Genomic DNA, 22,218 nt, shown 5'->3' with positions numbered 1-22,218 from the left:
CGAATATTTGATATCAAACAAAACAATTAGAGATCCAACATGGGACACCGATTACATGAAAGAAGTCTATCAAGCATGGTTAATAATGTCTAAACAATGGCCTGGTAATATTGTCAGAAAGCAGGAACATAATAGGCCTAGCAGGAAACGGGAGGTAGAGAGTGTGTCTCCCATAAAACTACGGGCTGAGCAAGCTGTGACATGCAGCGAGGTAGAGGTGCAAGCACCGTTGCTAAATATAGAAGAGCGGACTCTGTACAAACCATTAACATTACATGACGTATCTAAAATTATAGAAGACGCACCCAAACCCTTGATTAACCCTAAAGGATTCATAAATTGGTATAAAACAATGTTGTTACATGGTAATTTGAATGGCACGGATTTAAGATACATTCTGATCACTTTAATGCCAGATGTCGGAATTGATACTTTAATAAATGCTTGCGAAACTTTACATGAACAAAATGATGGACCATGTAAAGGAAAAACAATAAAAGAACGATTCCCATGGCTTGATAAGGAACACAGGGATACTCACATTGAACAATTAACCACATTTCTAAACGACTATGCCAGCCAAAACCGGGATATCTCACAAATTCTTAACTGTAAACGTTAACGCCTAATGAAACAATGTCTGACTTTGTAATCAGATTCCAAAAGACGTGGAAAGAACAGGCAAATTTGGAATTAGAGGATAAAGAAAACGTGTTTTTCACAAATATGATTCTAAATGGTATCGGAGACGATGCGAAAAACTTCAAATTATCGACACCAGACATTTTCTCATTGACCCCAGCATTGATAGAGAAACGGATAAGGGAACTGGACGCTTTGGGATTGTTTAATAAGCAACCCCAATCACAAGCTTTGGAGTTGGCACAATGCACAGAATTAGACGGATGGAATGAATACTAAGCATTATGGGTAATGAAGTCTTACGTGAAGCATGTCGAGTGATAATAGTTATAGCGAACCCATTGAGTTAAGTAATAATAATCCTTGTATTGATTAACATATTTTAAACAAATGATAAAGAGTGAAATGAATAACCATTGCATTTCTCAGGACAAGCGACCTAACTTATTACTTACAAATAATAAGTGGTAAGAGAACATTTAGGCTACAGAGACAACACTTTGAACCTACACTATTAATAGAACTGCTCTTGTAACCAAGACGCAATTTCTGTGACACAGAGAACACAGCCACAGCCGTGCATAGAGATACACATACAGATATAGTTGTCTCTTATTGTAATTATCATACAATTCTGCATTGACTCAGCAAACGTAACATTTGAATTTACTTAGTAAACAGAGACATAGACCACGCATTAATGACTTTTAATGTTCACACAAGCAAAGAGGAATATGTGACATTTTGAGGGGAGGATAATCCCAAACGGACAACACCTGGAACATTATGACAACTCTTGCCAATTCTATCTCCTGACAGAACCAAGAAAATGCAGAGAAACTGGGCGACGGACTAGCACGGGGTCGCTGCTGAGGGCCACTCTAACAGAAGGAAGAGAGAAAGTGGAAATCAGATCACAAATGATAATTCTCTGTGTAAACTGTAAATGTAAATGTTGTTTTTCTGTTTGAAAGCAGAAACATGATAATGACATGACAGACTACAGACTTTGATAAAGCAATTACACATACGAATATGACAGTACTTCACACAATCAACAGTGTTATCGGCCAACAGCTGAATGCACGAGCATTACACATTGATGCAACATTTATGATAGAAAACCATTCACACTGACTCAAGAATGTCTCTGATAAATCTACTAAAACCAACGGGTGATTGACTGAGAAATATTGATTATAAGAGAGGGAGAGAGAACATTTAAATGTTCACAGCAAACTTAAACCTTAATGCAAAATACGCTTATACTGTACATAGACCAATGGGGAAGTATTCACGCTATCAGTAATGATTGTGATCAGAATTTTTTAACATACGGGTAGAATCAGGGTTTCCGTTAGAAAAATTTGCCGTCGGACATCGTGTCCGGGAAGAATTCGATTTACCGGACAAACGTGATATATTCCGGTCATCATATTAAAATATAATAAAAAATTTTTTTTGCAAAATCATATTTTTTTTTCTCCAAATCTAATATAGCTGTTTGTCGCGGTGATTACTGTTGTGTAGCGGCCTATATATGCCATTTAATGTCTATTTCTCATCCGATACGATTAGATGCGAGCTATATAATATATAATAATATAACATGATTTGACGGATGCGCGCTATGCCATGCGTCAAATCCAGCGCTGAACGGGTCCAGCGCTGAACGGGCGCCTCACTGGGAACTGAACAGACAGCATCGATCAATGAACGGACTCCACATTACGTTAACTGAAGTTTGTTAAATTGTTTGGGATTAATGTGAGTTTTCTATTTTCTCTTTCCAGTTTTACCCTTTTTTTTTAAATCAATAAAACAACGTCATTTCTATAAGTCTCGCTGGTTGGGAAGGCATTTCGTTTAGCTCGGGAGTATGACAATGGGAAGAACACAACTGTATAACTGAATGACAACAAATGTATGAGTAATGAGTAAAACAATGTCACTTTTATAGTATGTTGTTTAACTTGCCGTTCGGTCGCCATGGCTCTAGTGTGTGTAGCAGCTTCAGCTAGCTGGCTAGAAACTTCTAGGGGTGCGTTCGTAAACACGCTCTGAGAGCGCCGGAGCGCACGCTGGCTTCGATGTCACAGAGCGACCGAGTCGTTCGATTGGACGAGAGGCGTTCCGCGAGTGCTGATCGGATTTCCAGAGCGTGTTTACGAACGCACCCATAGATGGGAAATCAAGAAACCGTATTACTATGGTGGACGGGTTGGCAGGGTTGCCAGATAGGCATGGGTTACCGCCGAATGGGCTACTGTGTTTAAGCGGTAATAGACTGGTTAAGCTGTAATCCCATCTGGCATCAATCCCATGTGGCACCTGTGCGCTGTTTCGCATAGGCCAGCCTACACATTAGGAGTCATCATCATGCCGGTGTCAAATCATATCATAATAAAAGAAATACATAGCCTATATATTCGTCTTTTTTAAAATAGAAGGAATCAGAATGTGAACTTTAGCGAATTGTATTCAAAGGGAATTATTTTCACCGGACAATATGTCCGACGACTTTTCAATATGTCGGACTTCAACCAAATTTACCGGACAAAGACCGGTAATTCCCGGTTAACGGAAACCCAGGGTAGAATAGAACCTATCTACCTCATTTAAAAGTATGCTTATTGGAATTGACTCAGATTGCACATTGACAATGACTAAACTAAGTAGTGAAGACTGATTTGGAAATTAAAGGGACGGTTCACGGTTTTTCACAACCCACGTCCTAGTTTGATACCCATGAACCTCAAATGACAAATCCTATTGTTTCCTCTAGGAGCATTGATGACGGACGAGTTAACCCATTTACGAGAAACTAAAGTGTCTGTCTACCTGTACTTAACGATTGTGCAATCTTTGTATCTAAAAATGTCTCAGCAGGCAAGTGAATAACTCACTACACTGGGGGGACCACGGGGGGGCCCAACCCACTCTCAGTCTCAACTTATCCTGACGATAGGACCCAAGCAAAGGGGAAAACGGACACGTATTATGACAAACGTTACTGATTCCAGTACCATAATAATGACTATCTCTGCTATTAACAGCTATTCTTGATGTTGTTGTGTGTTAAGATCGAAACGAGGACAAAAGATACCGGACAGACGATGCGTGCCGAGAGAAACCGTGCGATCCAGACCTCATTATGGATCAGGGGAATAATAGCCACATTAACGGTTCTGTATATAACGCTCTGTGTGATAACTAACGAAACAGACATTACTTTAACTGAAGACTCTGATACTAATCTTGTTCGCATGCGTCGTGACATCCAGGGATTTAAACCAACTAGCGCACTAGACTCAGTTGCAGGAGTTTGTCAGTTTGTTAAACATTGTTATACGTATTCACCACAACGGGATTAAACCTTTAAGATCAGACAATGGGGACATAGCACAAACGAACAATAGAGGAGAGAAAAGTAGGGGGTGAGGATTTAGAGTTTCAATAACACTGTTAAAACATTTGAGCAAGCATCATGATGGTGAATGAAATAATTTCTACTGTGAGTCTCTCAATAACACAGCAACAAGAGAAAAGGACAACAAAGGCTACAGCAGACGACAAGGCTAAGAAGAATGTTCCATCACATCAGATAGTGCCTCATTGCAACCGGAAACGCATGATGGTCCCTCTGTTGAAGATCGACTTAGGATATCAAAGAATCAAGACAAGACACCACCTAAAGAAACTAATTGACTATATCCCTATTTGTTAAAAATGTATAATTGTGAAACAAACTATGGAAAAACATTTGATTTGACTTAATGATGGAAATAATACCTACTTCATTTGTAATGAGTATTTAGACATAGTAATGAGAAACCTATTTGGATATTTTCTCCTTTAAACAACAAAAGGTTTTTATCCAAAGAAGGTGATTATTAATCAGAGTAGTTTAACCACAAAGTGACCACAAAGTGACCTTTTACTTAAGTCAATTGTGGAGTGAGATGTTTGTTCATTTTGTCAGGCCACATGACTAAGGACTTATATTTGTCTGTGGGGAAAATCATTTAATGACGATTCCGGAGGAGGAATGTAAGGTCTCAGCCATGTGGAAAGAAAGAGAGATAATTAAAGTTACTGTCCATTAGATGAGAAAAAAAAGAGTGAGCTGATAGGATGTGTTTTTCCATTGTGCATAGGTAAACTCTAAATACTGTATCATCAGTAATCTTAATCAAGTTGTAATATCTAGTGTTGACACTTCCTGCAAACTCTCTGTCCCATACCATGCACCCTGCAGCATGGAACCTGACTATGGACCAGTATAGAACATGGGTCAATAGGTCAGTATATTTAGGACCAGCCAACCAGCTGACCAGAGTCAAGTAACTGGGTTGTCATGACGACCAGCTCCTTATGGGAGATGAGGATTTCTCGTCAACAACCCTATCTAGACTCAACGGAGCCCTGTCTTTAGGATGATTTGTATGAGGGACAACTGCTTGCTTGATCATCAACTATTGCCTATAAGAAGCCACTGTAAAATGTCATTCTGTGTGCGTTCTCTGTCTGCATGTGACGGAACACATCCAGCGCTGTGGAATAAACTTTATCTTAATTGTCTACCTTGAGCAATCATTAAATAATTACTTGGGGAATCAACGAATCTCGGCCTCCGCCCATCATCAGGGAAACATCTAATAACACTCACCTCTCTCTAACAAACATTCTCTCCCTTTCTCGCACACACGCGCACACACGCGCGCACACACACACACACACACACATACACATACACATACACATACACATACACATACACATACACATACACATACACATACACATACACATACACATACACATACACATACAGATATGGGGATGGAGGTAAGGACTGCTCATTAAAGCAGTCTTCCTCGGCACTCTCTCGACCCACAGCAGCACAGGAGCTTCTTGCCTTCCACGCTGCCCACTTCATAGTTGTAGTCCCATGTCAACTCTGCGCCTGCCTTGATACGCCTGCGCATGGCGCGCACACACACACACAAACACACAAACACACATTAATGCCAATAGTGTACAACACAAACCAATGCACACAAGTATCAACTGCAAAAATCACAGTAAAGCGAAGATGCTAACAAGTGTCCTATACTAGTCTCATTGTTTTGCACACAATAATGCTAATGTGTTCAGGTCAAGCTAGGTCAAGATCCTTCACGAGACTCACTTGCTGGCGAAGAAGGCCACCCAGGGGAAACGCAGGTCGTGTGTGTCCACAAACACATTCTGAACAAACAGGTTAGGACTGCAGCTATGCTGTTTCGGGCGGAGAGGGAGGACAATATATGGTAAGGAAAGACCTTAGTTCCCTTTTACGAGTTAAACATCCAATTCATCCAGTGTACACACACAGTAAAGAAAATACACAAAGTTCAACACACACACACTCACATTGAGGTAGCGTCCCAGGTTGCCTTCCAGTTTAGCGTCAATGATGTAGCATGATTCCTCGCCGTCAAAGAACTGCCGTGTGTTTTTGGGTCCGCTGTCTCCCCCTCCTCCCCCCTGACTCTGTGTCCCGCCCTGCCCCCCCGTCTCCCCCCTTCCTCTCCCAGTTCCACCTGCGCCTGTTTTCACCACCATACCGGTCATCGGCCTAAGGGCGATGCCACGCGTAGACTTTACTGCTACCTGCCTCTTCACGACACCTGAGAAAGAGAGAGAGAGAGAGAGAGAGAGAGAGAGAGAGAGAGAGAGAGAGAGAGAGAGAGAGAGAGAGAGAGAGAGAGAGAGAGAGAGAGAGAGAGAGAGAGAGAAAGGGGCGGGGGTGGGCCAGTGAAAGGAGAGAGTAAATTCTGGGCGAAACACATATACAAATACAACAGATATAGGGCCCTATTATGCACTTCATCAATAAGACGAGGCGGTAGATCTAAACTTAAGACGTGGAGGCGTGGTCAAGGCCACTTTGCTATTATGCGTGCTGTAGTGGGCGCCTAAAACCCGGCGCTAAGCAAAGAAATTAGTCATGGGTGTGTTTTGGGCGTCTTCTCAATCAACCCAATCAGCGTGCCAGGTGCCATTCCCTTTAAGAACCGGCTGCGTTGAGTCATTAGCGCTATGCTATTATGGAAGTCCTGAGAAGGAGGTCAGCGCGCTTCTCTGCCTCTCCCTTCTGAAATAAAGCATTTATACTGTGACCGTAATTGACGTCTTGCTGTGGAGCCACGTGCGTGTTCATGTGTGCCCACATGCATGCGCAAACCGCGGAGGCGCGCTCGTGTTTCAAAACGTGCATGAAGTCTAAACTTAAGAACTTTTCAAACCACTTCTTAGCGATAGGAGCAAAGTCAGATCGCATAATAGCAGGGGCGCCTAGTGCACTTCATTAACATATGAACACTCCCACAATGAGCAATAATGCACGGGAGTTTTACGTCTTATGTGTGGACGCCTATCGACACCTGCATAATAGCAGTAGCGCGTATGAAGCGCATAATAAGGGTGGGGGTAGGTCTTAACCTGGCGGTGCGTCTTAATTAAGACTTAATACGGCAAGTTAAGAAGTGCATAATAGGGCCCATAGTGTTGTTCTTTTTTTTTAAACATAAAATACAATTTAAACTTAAAAATCCTTGAAACTGCAGTAAAATCCACATTACCTTACCCCCCCCCCCTCCCCTCCCCTCACCCTGAGTGCGTTTCTCTCTCTCCTTGTTGTCGTCCGATCCAGAGCTAATGGTCTGGACATCGTCGCTGTCAGAGAGGGTCATGACATCGTCGCTGTCAGAGAGGGTCATGACTTCCTGTTTCTTCACTCCCTCTGTCTTCACCGGGAGGGGGTGGCCACTGTGCACACAGACACACAAAACCATTCAACTAATCTGATAAGAGACAATGGTCAGTGATGTCTTGTGGGTACCGTCTTTTACGTACCTTTTGATGTCCCCAGGCTCCTAGAACAGAAGACAGGCACTCATCAATATCCAATGACAACACCAGGACACACATCATTCATTTAAGGGACCAGCAGTTGTGGAGGTAGATAGCATTAGCATTAGCATCTGATTAGAGGTAGATAGCATTAGCATTGCATCTGATTAGAGGTAGATAGCATTAGCATTGCATCTGATTAGACGGTACCTTTCATGAGACCCATAGCTTCCACATAATGCACATAAGCTCATCTCTCTATAGATAAGCTCATCTCTCTATAGATAAGGTAATTCATCCAACAGATGGTGGAGAATATTCCCTCCTTCCTGCTCACCTTCTTCTCGATCTTCAGCCCTTCCATTTTGATGGTGGTCTGAGAGGTGGTGGAGGATTGGGTGGTGAGCCAGGACGCCACTTTACTCTTCCCGCTCTCCTCCGGCATGTGCGGTGGTTTCCTGTCCTCCGCCCCCCCTGCTGCTGTTATCCCGTCCTTACTGTCCTGGCTCCCTGAACAGGGGGGGGAGGAATGAGAGGTGAGGGGGGGGAGCAAAAGCTCTACATCAAACACAGTACTGAGGTTTGTATTATATAGCTACACAATCACACACAGACACAGACACAGACACACACACACACACACACACACACCTTCCTTGACCCCCTTGGCTTGGCTGCGTGTGGTGTAGCTCCTCTTTTTTATTTTTTTATTCTTTTTTTTTTGCGTCTGGGTCTTCGGAGCGCCCTTGCCCATGGCGAGGGCGGAGGCGGGCACCTTCAGCCGGCTCATGTCCACGCCGCTCCCGTCAGAGCAGTGGGCCTCGCTCTCGTAGCCCTCTTTGAACGCCTCCACGCTCTCGATGTGGTCCAGGTTGGCAAAGTACTTCCCGTAGTCCCCCATCTCCAAGCCCTGCTTGTCGGCAAAGTCGTCGGTCAAAATTTTCCCTGGAGGGAGGAGAGACAGAGAGATGAGAAAAAAAAGAGAAATATGGAAATGATAAATTTTGCAACCCTAAGTAGGATGCATTCCTTTGCTTCACCTCCCTCCCTCCCTCCCTCCCTCCCTCCTTCCCTCCTTCCTTCCTTCCCTCCCTCCCTCCCTCCCTCCCACCCTCCCACTCTCCCTCCCTCACCAGTGTAGATGCAGAGGAAGGAGCCCTTGGCCACGTCGTCGAGGCAGCGGATCCCCCAGCCTTTGTTCCGCGTGTTGAAGAGCTGCAGACGCACCTGCAGGCCGTGCTGCACCAGCCTGTTGGTGCACATCTGACTACACCACTTACACCTCTTATTACACTCATAGATCCTGAGGGGAGGAGAGAAGAAGAGAGGGGGAGGAGAGAAGAAGAGAGGGGGAAATTCATTAATTCATTGTTTGTTTGTTTGACTTCGCAAAATGACACTGTCCGCTCTGTCATGTGGTCATAAGATAAGAGAGTGCGCTAGTGTTTGTGGGGGGGGCAAGCCAGACTGTGGGTTGGGAGGTGTTTGATTTTGTGTGTGTGTGTGTGTGTGTGTGTGTGTGTGTCTCACCCGGTCAGCAGGCACTCGTCCAGTCTCTTGCTGGTGTATCCGGCGTTGGGGTTGATCTGTCCTCCTGGGGTGCAGGCTGTGGCCTGGAGGGTCAGCTGGTGACACGAACACTTGGACCTGGAGGAGAGACCAAAACATCATGGGTGACCTCAGCCAAACATAGGGAGGATTAGTGCTGATATACAAGGGTTACGGGGAGGTCAAAGGTCAAAAAGGTCAGACTGACTTGTCTCTGCAGCCGTCGGTACAGTCACAGCCGACCAGGAACTCGGAGCTGGTGTTGATGTAGACGCCGTCTTCAGGGATGCGCTCCTTACCTAGGACGAGAGAAACAAACACGGACCAGTCAACTCAGTATTCTTCAGGTAGTTTTACTGTATACTTTGTGGCAACCCTAAGGTACCCTAACACCATGTTATGGGGACCTCAACCGGTAATTTAAGAGCTCTCAGCACCACTGATAGAGGCCACCCCCCCGCCCAGGGCGGCGTCATAGCAGGGAGATACAATTGGCCGTGGGAAGCGCACCACGGGCTCATTAGCCCAACTGTTGCACCTGTGCCTCCGGGCGGAGGCCCAGATATGGAGACGGCGATCAGGCAGAAGGGAGAAGCTAGAGGAACCAGAGTGGCAACGCGGCAGAGGATGAGAGCCGGATTCCGGCAATTATGTTTGACGGTCTTAACCTAACGTGTTCTGTTTCTGTCTCCTCGTGATGGTAGAGAGAGAGGCGACGGCAGCCTACCCCAGAGGAGCACCTCCCTCCCCTTCAAAGTACCCTCCAGCAGAGGAAGAAACTAAGTTGGACCTTTCCCCCCGTTGAACTATTCTTATTTTATTAAAAAACGCCCGTAGAGGCTAAAGAGTACCCTGGTTTCCGTGTCATTCTTTGGCTTGGGTGTGCGTGTGTGTTTCCCCCCCCCCCAGTGGAACTCAGTGGTTGCCACAACCTCCGGAGCCCCAACCTAACGTCTGGTCCTTACTGTATGCCATGTCTGGCGGAGGCGTGACGTTGATCTCGTTGACGCAGGACAGCGGTATGTCCTCGCGGCCGTCTGTGATGTCACAGTTGTAGTAGAAGGGCTTCTGGCGGCTTCTGAAGCGGCGGTCGACCAGCACGTAGGGGTCCAGACAGAACTTCTCCAGGAAGATGAAGTCGCAGCCCGTCTGGAACAGGTAGCGCTGGATCTCGGCGCAGGCACAGGCCGCACGGAGCCTTGTAGAACACTAGGAAGGACATCTGGGGGGGGGGGTGCAGAATTCCAAAATGTAAGGCAGGAAAACACAGTGACAACTCAATCCAGGGAGCCAAGAGAGGTGGGGACTTCCCCCTACTACATCCCTATATGTCCCCCTCCTCCTCCTCCTCCTCCTCCTCCTCCATCCCTCTCCCCCTCTCTCTGACAGGCAGCAGTAATGTACGAGGGTATATACAGGAATCTTGAAGTTAATTTCAATACCTTTCTAAGACTTTTTAAAGACCTTGTCAATATTTTTCCAGACCTCACCTCCACTTGGAGCTGTAACCGTTTACATCAGTGACACCTTTAACTTAACAGTTTTAGTTTGCGATAGACTAGACCACTATCATACAACAGAATTTCCGGTTCATCTTTGTTTTTTAATAAAACTAACGATTTCACAAACTTTTACTAAAAGTTTTAAGGACTCAAACTCTTTGGACAGAGTCTAATTCAGAAAAATACCTACAAAATTCAAGACCTCATAAAATCGTTTCCCAAAATTGATTTATACTTTTCAAGACACCACGGATACCCTGTGTACTATGGGTCCATCCTACCTTGCGGTTGACTCTCCGCCGTGTGGTCATGCGTCTGAAGTCGTACAGTAGGGGGTGGAGGAGGGGGTTCCAGCCCCGGTGCAGGTCTCGTCGGGGGGTCCGGATGCAGTTCAGGCAGGTGGGCTGACAGGTGTGTTGCATGTAGGAGACCAGGTCGGCCGGGGCGCGGTACGACGGTTCGTGGGGGATGCTGTCGTTGAATAACTTAAAGGGGTTCAGGGCTAGGGCGCTGGGGGGGGGGGGCTGAAGGAAGAGGGGGGGGGAGGAGAAGAGCAGGAGGAGCAGGAGCAGGAGGAGGAGGAGGAGGAGGAGCAGGAGCAGGAGGAGGAGGAGGAGCAGGAGGAGGAGGAGCAGGAGGAGCAGGAGCAGGAGGAGCAAGAGCAGGAGGAGGAGGAGGAAGTTGCAACTGCTGATGTTGTAATAAAGGATTATGGAGATGGGACGCCTCTAGGGGAGTCAGAGTCTGGATGGAGCCTGTCTGGAGGACGCACAATCTGGAGAGAGAGAGAGAGAGAGAGAGAGAGAGAGAGAGAGAGAGAGAGAGAGAGAGAGAGAGAGAGAGAGAGGGAGGGGCGGAGAGAGAGAGGGAGGGGCGGAGAGAGAGAGAGGGGCGGAGAGAGAGGGAGGGGCGGAGAGAGAGAGGGAGGGGCGGAGAGAGAGAGGGAGGGGGGGGGCGGAGAGAGAGAGGGAGGGGCGGAGAGAGAGAGAGAGAGGGGCGGAGAGAGAGAGGGAGGGGCGGAGAGAGAGAGGGAGGGGCGGAGAGAGAGAGGGGCGGAGAGAGAGAGAGAGAGGGGCGGAGAGAGAGAGAGGGGCGGAGAGTCGTTGACAGAATTAGACAAAAAGATGTCCATAGTTACTTGCATAGTTCATTAGTGAATCATCTACAGGCTTTTGATACGAGGCACTCGTCACTCACCTAGATGGGTTAATGGGGGTGGCAGGGGAGGTGTGGGGCTGCATGGCGACGGGTCTAGGGCTAGGAGTGGGGGCGGGTCCATCACTCGCCAATCGAACAGGGCCTCCAAATGACACAACGAATGGGGAAGTTCTCTTCTTAGCCGTTTGTTGTTTATAAGCACTGGAAGAGAGAGCGAGAGAGAGAGCGCATCTAAGTCCCTGTGTCTTCAATAATAATAATAATAATAATAATAATATTTTATTTGCCATGCATTCAACTTCAATCAATTGTTGGAATGTGATATTTTTTGCTCTAGGCACAGGGTCAGCCATAGTCAGCGCCCCCTGGAGCAATTAGGGGTTAAGTGCCTTGCTCAAGGGCACGTGCAGTTTCCTCCTGAGGCGGGGATGGAACCAGCGACCTTCCGATTACTAGCCGGCCTCTCTAACCTCGAGGCTACCGCCGCCCCCCCAATGTAACATAACATAAACATAAACGGTAGTGTGTGTGAGTGTCATATAATATACTGTATATACTGTATGTGTGTGTGTGTGTGTGTGTGTGTCACTCACTCTGTGCGTGCAGGCTGAGGGGGCTGGGTACGCGAGGTGGACGGCGCTTCTTTAGTGGGGGTCACGGAGCTGACCCCCTCACTGGTGTACTGAACCACTGGACCCTTCGTCCTCAAAGCTCCTACACACAGAGAGAGACGGAGAGAGAGGGAGATCTGTTTGATTGATCTTACAAACTCATTGACAGACAGACTGATCGATTGATTCGATTGTGACTGATTGTTTACCCATGTTGGGCCGTGTCCTCTGCTGGCCGGCCATCTTCTTCTTCATGTTCATCACGTTGAACATGGGCTCCAGCCTGGTGGAACCGCGGTAGATCCACTCACTCCGCTTATCATCCTGTGGACGACAACACCACATCACCGCTATAGAAGGACGTGTTTTCGTGACATAAGTCATTTAGGCAGAGTGTACACCATCAGGGTATATACAGGAATCTTGAGGTTAATTTCAATACCTTTCTAAGACTTTTTAAAGACCTTGTCAATATTTTTCCAGACCTCACCGCCACTTCGAGCTGTAACCGTTGACATCAGTGACACCTTTAACTTAACAGTTTTAGTTTGCAATAGACTAAACCACTATCATACAACAGAATTTCCGGTTCATCTTTGTTTTTTTATAAAACTAATAAATTCACTAAAAGTTTTTAGGACTCAAACTCTTTGGACAGAGTCTAATTCAGAAAAATACCAACAAAATTCAAGACGTCATAAAATCGTGATAAGACTTTTTAATACTTATTAAGGGTCTTGATTTTTTCAAAATTGATTTATCAACTTTTAATACTTTTCAAGACACCACGGATACCCTGTTCATACCACGCTGCTCTTCATACTAAACACACCACAACTTACTTTTGAACGTAATCTATTCTAACCGAACGGTGACGGACGGTGTACGTACCATGAAGAGGATCTTGACAAGGCTTCCGTCGACCTCCTCCACCCGGCTCCTCAACCACGTCCCCTCCCCCTCCGTCTTGATGACCTGCCCCACCTTGAGCAGCACCATGGGCCGGTTGGGGTAGGCTGTTATATACTCCTCGATGAAGTCTCGACACGACACGTCCTCGATATCGTCCCAGGTACGCTTCACTAATCAGGGAGAGACAGAGTGAGATGGAGAGAAGAGGTGGGTGGATAAGGATAGATAACCTAGAGAGGTGACAAGCTGTGGGAACCATACATGAAGAACATGTAGGATAGAATACATTTTGTTTTTGTTTTGTTTTTTATTCAATCCAAAATTGATGCAGGTTGTGTGTGTCTATGTTTGTGATCTTTGTTATTGTATGTTTCTCTTTCTTTGTCTTTTGTTGTTTTTTCTTTGATGTTGGCATATAAAAATGATAATAAAAATATTGTGAAAAAAAAAACCTAGAGAGGAGACTTACGGGGTCTGCAGACTGGGTAGAGTTCCGGCAGGGACACATAGGAGGCGTAACCGTCATCGAAGAAGATAAGGAACCTAAAACACACACCGACATAGGATCTGATAAACGCTTTTCACAAACTTGTTTTGAAATAAATGGCACATCAACAGTTTGTTTTATTGACATGCTCCATAGAAAGCCAGTGTTTCCCCTTGGTTTGCTGCCTTGGGGGGGGTGGCATGGACCATGGCATGGACCCCCCCCCCCCGGCCCAGGGGGTAAGACCCTGCTACATACCAGCATCATGTCCAGGGGTGTACTTGTACATTAAGCTGCCTCACGCTACGGAAACAGGAGATAGGCCCCTAAGGGCCGTTAGGCTCCAGAACCATCGGTTCTCAAGGCTACTTACTTATGTGGTCTTGACTACCTGTCCACTTTCTCACCCGGTTCTTGCTCTCTCGCTCTCTGGTATGCTGACTAGGGGTGGGACGATTAGAAAATGTCATGTCACGATTATCGTGGGCAAAATAATCGCGATCCACGATATTATCGCGAGAATTAAAAAATAAAATAAAATGTTTTTTTTTTAGTTTTTTTTTTTAATGCCAATAAAACACACTGTAATCACTTTAACTTAGATTTTGTTGTATTTTTAGGACATTTTAAGTCAGTAATTCAAATTCAGATTCTAGTGGCACATATCTCTGGCCATAATCCGGGTCCTTAAGAAAGAGCAATTCCTTTTCGGCCAATCAGCACCTTTCATTAACGTACCCAAGGAAGTTTAAAGAACGCACTCCCAGTGTTGCCAACTTCCAGAGCCCCTTGGCGACTTAATTAGTCAAAAGCGACCAGCGACAAATCTAACTTCCTTTTCTGGTCATTTGGGGAATTACTGTAAAGCATCTAACACATCGTTTCTCAACAGGAAAGCATCTAACACATCGTTTTCTCAAGGGGGCGTTCAGACAACATCGGGGGGCGCTGGAACAGATATTTTTAAAAGGGGGGCGTTGAGGTGTTCTTGGGGGGCGTTCGCGCATTAAGTATTTTTCTCATGAAAAACACCTGTCAGCAGTGTTATTACGGGTACGTTCGTAAATGCACGAACGGTCATTTCGCTCGGACAAACCGTCTTTTCAGTCAGAGCACCCATCTCTGAGCGCTCCCAGAGCGCAGTGTTCTGAACTTGGCCGGGCTCTGTGATGCAGACACACGTAGCACAGCGCCCACATTTTTTTTAAAGTGAGAGTGTCAACAAGAAGATGAAGCTAAAAACTCAGCTAGCAAAGGCAGAGCTTTTGATAGTTTCCAATGTGTCTGGGTAAGCTGCATTGTAGAAGAATCTGGACAGTTCATGTACAGTGCAGAAATTGCAATACTATGCTAGTCTACGATAAAAAGAACCCCGGTTCATCCCATCTGTAATGTCATGTTTCAACCCTTGCCATCCTTTTCTTGCATAGCACCCGCAAATGAACACGGATAGGAGTGGAATAGGCTATATAACTGTAAATAGTTGATTGTCTTTGGATTTAGCCAGTTGGCGAAGATTTATGAGGAATAGGCTATTTAATTTGTGTTGCTCATCTAACAGCGATAAGGTGTTGTTTAATTTACGGTCTTGTTTAATTTCTATGAGTGTTTTCCTTGTAGGCTATGCTTGAGTGACATGTGTTTCAGTTTGTAGGCTCATTGTAATTGTTGGCTATAAGCGAGAGAGAATATTTCTTATGTTAGTTTTGATACTCAGTCCATGTCCCCGCCGGTGACGTAAGCCTGTCGTGCCAAATACTCCCTCCCCGCGTATACACACTCATATACACACTACCCTCTGCGCTTATACGTTCGCTTCCTTTCAATACAGCTTATTTAATTTAGTTAAAATGAGTGCTAATACCATACCATACCACCATACCAGAACATCACAGCAGGAACAACCTATCTCAAAAAAGTGATCGTATTGTAATAAACCAGTCCGGAAAGTTCTCTGTCGCTTAGCTTACCAATAATCGAACCTAGAGAAATCAGCTACGAATGTCCCCTCCCCTCGCAGGTTCATCACAGTATATTACATAAACGTATTACTGTTAAGTGTTGTTGTGGATGTTATCCCTAGTGCCATTCTGAGGTTAGCATTGCGATGTGTTTGCAAACTAAACTATACGATCGCTTTTTTGTGATATGTTGCTCCTCTTGTGATGTCCTGGAAACGAACGCATCAGCTGCAGCGTCTTTTGTATTGATCAGCTGTCATCAGTGTTATTACGGGACAAAACCGTGTTTTCAGTCAGAGCGCCCATCTCTGAGCGCTGCCAGAGCGCAGAGCTCTGAACTTTGGAACTTTGTTATGTTTTGATATGACAAATTCGAAGTGGTCAGTTTATGAAAATAATACCATAGAATACTAAATAAAACATTAAAATAATAGCCCCCTAGCGTTTGCCGCCATATTGTGACACACCCCCCCCCCCCCCAAGTCCAATCAAAAATGAATAAATATTAGCATCATAAAACAGCAATTTGGAGAAATGCAACACCAACACACTTAAAAAAACTAACAATGTTAGTTGTAATGTACAGTTCTGCAGCCTTCTGCATCGGACATGTGTGAAATTGCTGCTGTTCCGTAGCGTCTGTCTGTATTCTCTGATGTTGTCTGAGTTTGTTTAACACTCAGAAACAGCATTTTTATTCACATTCACATGGCTTTTCTGCTCTCTGGTAAACTAATGATAATGATATTCCAACTGCCCAGTTAAATCCAATCTATTATTTGGCATTCAGTGACATGCTTTTTAAATTATATAACACAGAATATTAGTCAACATTATTATTTAGGGAAGAAAATAAGCCTACTTTTTTTGATGGGGGGGTGGTAAGAGGCCTGGATAATGGTCAGGGGGGCGCTGGCCCAAAAAAGGTTGAGAACCACTGATCTAACATATCCTGTATTCCACGGTTCACGTTACAACCGAGCTCAGGAGAGACGAGTAGGGATACAGTCTATGGCGAGCGAGGGTTGCCGTCTCCTCTCTCCCTCAACACTCACTCCCGCGGCCAGTCTGATAGCAGCCGCGGGGAGCGTACCGTTGTTCCCCGGGTCCTCGCAGGGGGTTCGGGCAAAGTTCGGGAAAAAACGGACGGTTGTCATGTGTTTATACAGCATGGATGTTACGTGCCTAATGCCTTTGATGCGCACACTTGCTACTTGCCGCTTTAATCATTGTATTTAGCCTATAGCACAAGTCATGCATTGAATGTAACCTCAAGTGCTGAACAGTATTAAGTAAACCACAATATATTTGCTAAAGCTTAGGGGCGACCGTGCCTTTTGCAGCCATAGACTGTCACTGCCTGGTAATAACAAGGAAGGCCAATGACAGTATCCCGTCTAAAGTTTTTCACCAGCCATGGTGAGTAGGCTAGCATACGTTACCTAGTGACTGACTGACAAGGCTGACTTGACAGTAACGTTACCCATGCAGGCTGAACAATAGCGCGAGACAAGTTCTGTGAGGATATTCGCGCGCGGCTCATGTGAGGAATTGCAATTATATTACAGTAACAGTCGCTAACTTGACTGCAAAAGTAATGTAGCCTAGGCTGAAAAATAGCGCCAGACATTTGTTAAACACAGTTTATTCATAACATACGATTATTCAAATAATTACAATTCTCCACGATTAAGTTATCGCGGGTGTTTTTATCGCGATTAACGATAAAAACTATAATCGTCCCATCCCTAGTGCTGACACCATCCTGCTCTCTCTCATTCTCTCCTTCTCTATCCTCCTCTCTCCCTCTTTTGCTGTCAACCAAAAGGCAAACATAACAACCAGAGTATTTATAATCTAATAAGAGGTATACATTGATCCATATCAATTTATAACATAATTATAATTGAATATTGGATTGCTGTGGGCAATGTCCAACTATAAAAAACAGACATTTCCAATGCTTCAATCCACTGTTCATGTACTGTAAATATGCCATTATGGTATTAGAAAGATTGTATATCTACTAGACATTTTCTAGTCACAATAATAACGACCCATTTTAACCAACTTTCTCTGTCAGAACACTCAGCAATTATATTTGCTAACGTTTCATCTGCAGACATCCCACCCGGCAAAAAACTCTGTCGCGTCGCACGCACACACTTGCGCAAAATCTTTTATTATTCTCCAGCGCTGCCACAGTGCGAAGCGAAGTGTGGAGATAGGGCAGGTTATGCGAGACTACTGGCGGACTAACGTTACCAACGAGCCCATGGGCTTGCCACTCGCCATGTTCGGGTTGGATGCCCTCACAAGGCAATTGTAAGGGAAACACTGGAAGCAGAACCTGTGTGCATTGTTAAAAACATCCACATTATCTCTTCCTGTAAAGACACACACAAACGATCGCCTCGCCCCCCCCCCCCCCCCCTCCACTCACCTCATGTGGTTCTTGTTATTGGGCATCTCTGCTACTATCCCAGCATACAGCCACACTTCATTCCCGTCCTTGTACTTAGCGACCACCCTGGCGCCCAAGTACAGTCGCTCCAGAGTAGGGTGATAGTCAAACGCCACGTGGTTCCCGGACAGCAGGCTCTTTCCCAATCCCTTGTCCTCGAACTTCACCTTGAACTTATAGCCACTCCCTACAACACAAAGACAGACAGATGGAAACAGGGTGGTGTTCAATCTATTCACTACAAACAAAAGAGAGAAAATAAATACAAGCGTGGAACTTAAAAAGGAGCAAGGCGTAGGTCTGTTGGAAATATGCCACCTCTGGCCACCGTGGTGAAATTCAGTTCAAATGGTAAATGGACTGCACTTATATAGCGCTGCTCCAAAGCTGCTCCAAAGTGCTTTACAACGGCCTCTCATTCACCCATTCACACACACATTCACACACCAATGGCGGCAAGCTGCCATGCAAGGCGCCGGCCCGCTCACTGGGAGCAATTTCGGGGTTCAGTGTCTTGCCCAAGGACACTTCGACATGTGGCCAGCCGGGGCTCTGATCTGCCAACCTTGTGATCATTAAACGGCAACTCTACCTCCTGCGCCACAGCCGCCCCAGTTCAAAGTTTAACATCCTCCCTAATGATACTACTACTACTACTACTAATAATAATAATCCCCTGAAATGGACATGGAGTGTCTGATATTAGCTGATGTGTTTCAGCATGGGTGCACGATTTGAAGAGGCCACCAGAACACCCTCCCCTAGAACACCCCTACTGGCCAGTAACAACATGTTTGTATGCAAACTAAGTGTCTTAGAAAAAGAGCTTTTCAGGACCAAAAACACTGTTCGAAAACGAGACATCTCATTCCCTGAGCACTACTGATTAAACATCAGTCATTGCATCATCGGGAAGCTTTTGGACAGCTGCTTTTTTGGGGGGGGTTTTCTTACCGACTGGATTGATGGCGATGAGAGTGCCTTTGTGCCAGGTCTTGGTGAGTTTCCTTCCCAGAATGCTCATGTCCATGCGGAGCTCGTCGTCTTTCAGGTTGGGGTTAGGCTGAGTGGGGGTGTTGGTGGGAGCCTGGGACACAAACACCGCTGGCATGGGCAACGGCGGGTGGACGCCACCTAGAGGGGAATGACAAGTTAAGTAATTCTTTCTGTCTCACTCATATTTTTCATTTTATTGACAGATACAGTAGAGATTTTAGACAGGAAGGATGGGTGAGAGAGAGAGGAGGGATGACATGCAGGATATGTCCCCGGCCGGAATCGAACCGGGGACCCTGCGGTTACATGGTCAACGCTGTGTTTAACAGTGTCCTTACTCATGCCGATTCTGGGGGGGGGGTACTGTAGTATGGGGTTGGTATGTGTACGGGTGAAAATGGCTCTTACCTGGCTGGACTGGTTGCGTTTCGGGTCTGGTCGTGTTAACAGGAAGTTTGACCTCGATGACCTCGGAGGTCTCGGCCCCTCCGCCTCCGTCGTCATCTGAACTGCTCTCTCTCAGCCCCTCCTTGGCCTGTTTTACTAATGTCTGGCACTCCGCTATGGACCTGGGGGACACAGACAGGAGAAAAACACATACAAGTATACATGTTATGTATATAGTATACACGCACACGTGCACACACACACACACACACACACACACACACACACACACACACACACACAAAAACACTCACTGGTCAAAAGTTGCCTGCTCTTTCTCCTTCTGCTCCACCAATTCCTTTAACTCAGCGAGCTTGGTCTTCCTCTGCTGTACAGCCTCGCTCCTGTCAACCTCATTTTCAACCCATTTCTTCAACTCATCGAGAGAAAAACCCAACTCTTCCTCCAGGCTCGGGTCCCAGTCCTCCACCTCCATACTGAGAGAGAGAGAGAGAGAGAGGATGGGACAGAGGGGAAGGGAGAGTACAAGGAGGGAAAGGGTAATAACGCGTAAGAATTGACAGCAGGTACTCAAGTCACCTAAATATATTCAGATTGCTTAACCAGGACTAGGTTTTATTGAAGCAATCCTATAGTACACACACACACAATATACTATATGAACTATTGTTAACACAAAACAAGTCATGTCGGTGCTCTCTTTCGATTCCAAACGTCGATATCTCGAGGAAATAATACCGTGCTCATAAACAGTCAATTGAGTAGCATGAACATAGTATTTAAATTGGGGGGGGGGGGGGAAACACTAGACATGCAAATTACATCACAACTACGGAACTACAACTTTTAAGGGTCGGAAGCGGCGCGTAAAGACACATTTCGTGACATTAGAATTATATAATAAGAATTATATAATCTGATCCATTAGGTGTTTATTAATGCCTGTGTGGTGTTATTTTTAAAATGTTGACATTTTTTTGTTAGTAATTCATAAAATACAAAGGTTCCATCTCACAAAACATAATGGAATGTAAAAACTTTGACGCTCAATATCTCTGAACTGCCCTAAACGGAGATAGAACCTTATCATTCTAAACGGAGATAGAACCTTATAATTCTAAACGGAGATAGAACCTTATCATTCTAAGCTCACGATTTAGCAGCATTCATGGGTACATTTAGATGTCTGACAAGTAGTTAATTGCAAATGTTTTAGTATGCATGTACGATTAACAAACATGTGTCTACCAAAAGGATATTAAGTTACATTTCTACAACTCAACAACTCAAGCTAAACTAAAGTGTGTGGCTAGCTTAGCTAACCCACGTCCTCAAGCAAGCAAGCGAGATAGCTAAGCTAGCTGCACAATTGACTTGCGATCAAGTCTTGTCCTTTACGATCAATGTTCATTCATGTACCGATACTATTTAATGAAAAGGGGGGTGTAGCAGCTAGATTGTAAAGGTGAAAACTCACCGATCAGTGGTGTCCATTCTGTCAGCATCAACGTCAGAGCAGGTGAGACAGGGAGAGAGAGAGAGAGAGAGAGAGAGAGAGAGAGAGAGAGAGAGAGAGAGAGAGAGGGAAAGGGAGAAAAGAAAGAGAGAGAGAGAGAGAGTGAGAGAGACAGAGGGAGAGAGAGAGAGAGAGAGACAGAGAGAGAGAGAGAGAGAGAGAGAGGGAAAGGGAGAAAGAGAGGGAAAGGGAGAAAAGAAAGAGAGAGAGAGACAGAGAGAGAGAGAAAGAGAGGGAAAGGGAGAAAAGAAAGAGAGAGAGAAAGAGAGAGCATGTTTACTGTATGACAGGGCTGGACTGGCCATCTGGCAAAATATGTTTTATAAACTCAGATATATAATTTCCCTTTCGTATTGGGAAATGAGTGCGTACAAAGTACTCATATAGTGAATTCAAATAGTAAATAAAATCATCATACAATCATGAATAACTCTTTGTATAGTTGTATATTGCAATAATACATGATTGTCACAAAATCCCACGGGACACGTGGACCTTCGGGAATCAATCAACATGGCTACCGCTAGCTGGTAGTGACAGTTTAATGGACATGCTGCGTGTTAACGAGCATGCTATGCCTCACCATCACATTATCATTATCTACTTAGCAGTGGCTAGGGTCATTAGTTGTAGGCCTACTGTACTAACCTTTTTGCAAAGTTGCCTATAGTACATCGATAGGACAGTCGACGGCTGGTCAGAAATAAGGTTTGGATTTATTAGAAACGAATCAATCTAGCAACGTGATGTGTTCTCTTCGGCGACGGAGGAGAAGTGACGTGTGCCGCTGATGGACAGATGTCACGTGATTTGATTGAGGAATTGTCTACGACACTTCAATTAATAATAACTTTATTTATATATATAGCACTTTACAAGTACAATAGGTAAAAAACAACACATTTTAAACAATTTAAAAACAGCTATTTCAATTTTAAAAACACACAATTTCGCACCACAAATATAATAGATAAAAACTTAAATTTTAAACAAATTTAAAAACAACTATTTCAATTTAAAAACACACATAAATTACAACAGCACAAAAAAACAAACAGCCTATGACATGTAGACAACGCAAAACAGGTGGGTATTATTTAGCTTATTTTTAAACAC

General features: G+C 45.0%; 1 pseudogene across 1 annotated transcript; it reads right to left on the bottom strand.

The window, feature by feature from the left end:
* Positions 1-5,504: 5,504 nt before the first annotated feature.
* LOC308164344 (histone-lysine N-methyltransferase SETDB1-B-like) lies at positions 5,505-20,061 on the bottom strand (annotated as a pseudogene). The gene is made up of 20 exons: positions 19,880-20,061; positions 19,587-19,747; positions 19,137-19,316; positions 18,162-18,369; positions 13,740-13,813; positions 13,250-13,440; positions 12,568-12,682; positions 12,341-12,461; positions 11,787-11,948; positions 10,871-11,099; positions 10,053-10,309; positions 9,296-9,386; positions 9,070-9,186; positions 8,673-8,842; positions 8,191-8,484; positions 7,877-8,049; positions 7,298-7,412; positions 6,058-6,314; positions 5,834-5,922; positions 5,505-5,622 (listed from the first exon to the last, which is right to left on the bottom strand). The product of its transcript is annotated as a histone-lysine N-methyltransferase SETDB1-B-like (transcript).
* Between the last annotated feature and the right edge of the window lie 2,157 nt (positions 20,062-22,218).

Source organism: Nansenia antarctica (assembly GCF_963989245.1).
Source record: "Nansenia antarctica genome assembly, chromosome: 8".
Taxonomy (NCBI): domain Eukaryota; kingdom Metazoa; phylum Chordata; class Actinopteri; order Argentiniformes; family Microstomatidae; genus Nansenia; species Nansenia antarctica.
This window is presented reverse-complemented; position numbering and strand designations above follow the sequence as displayed.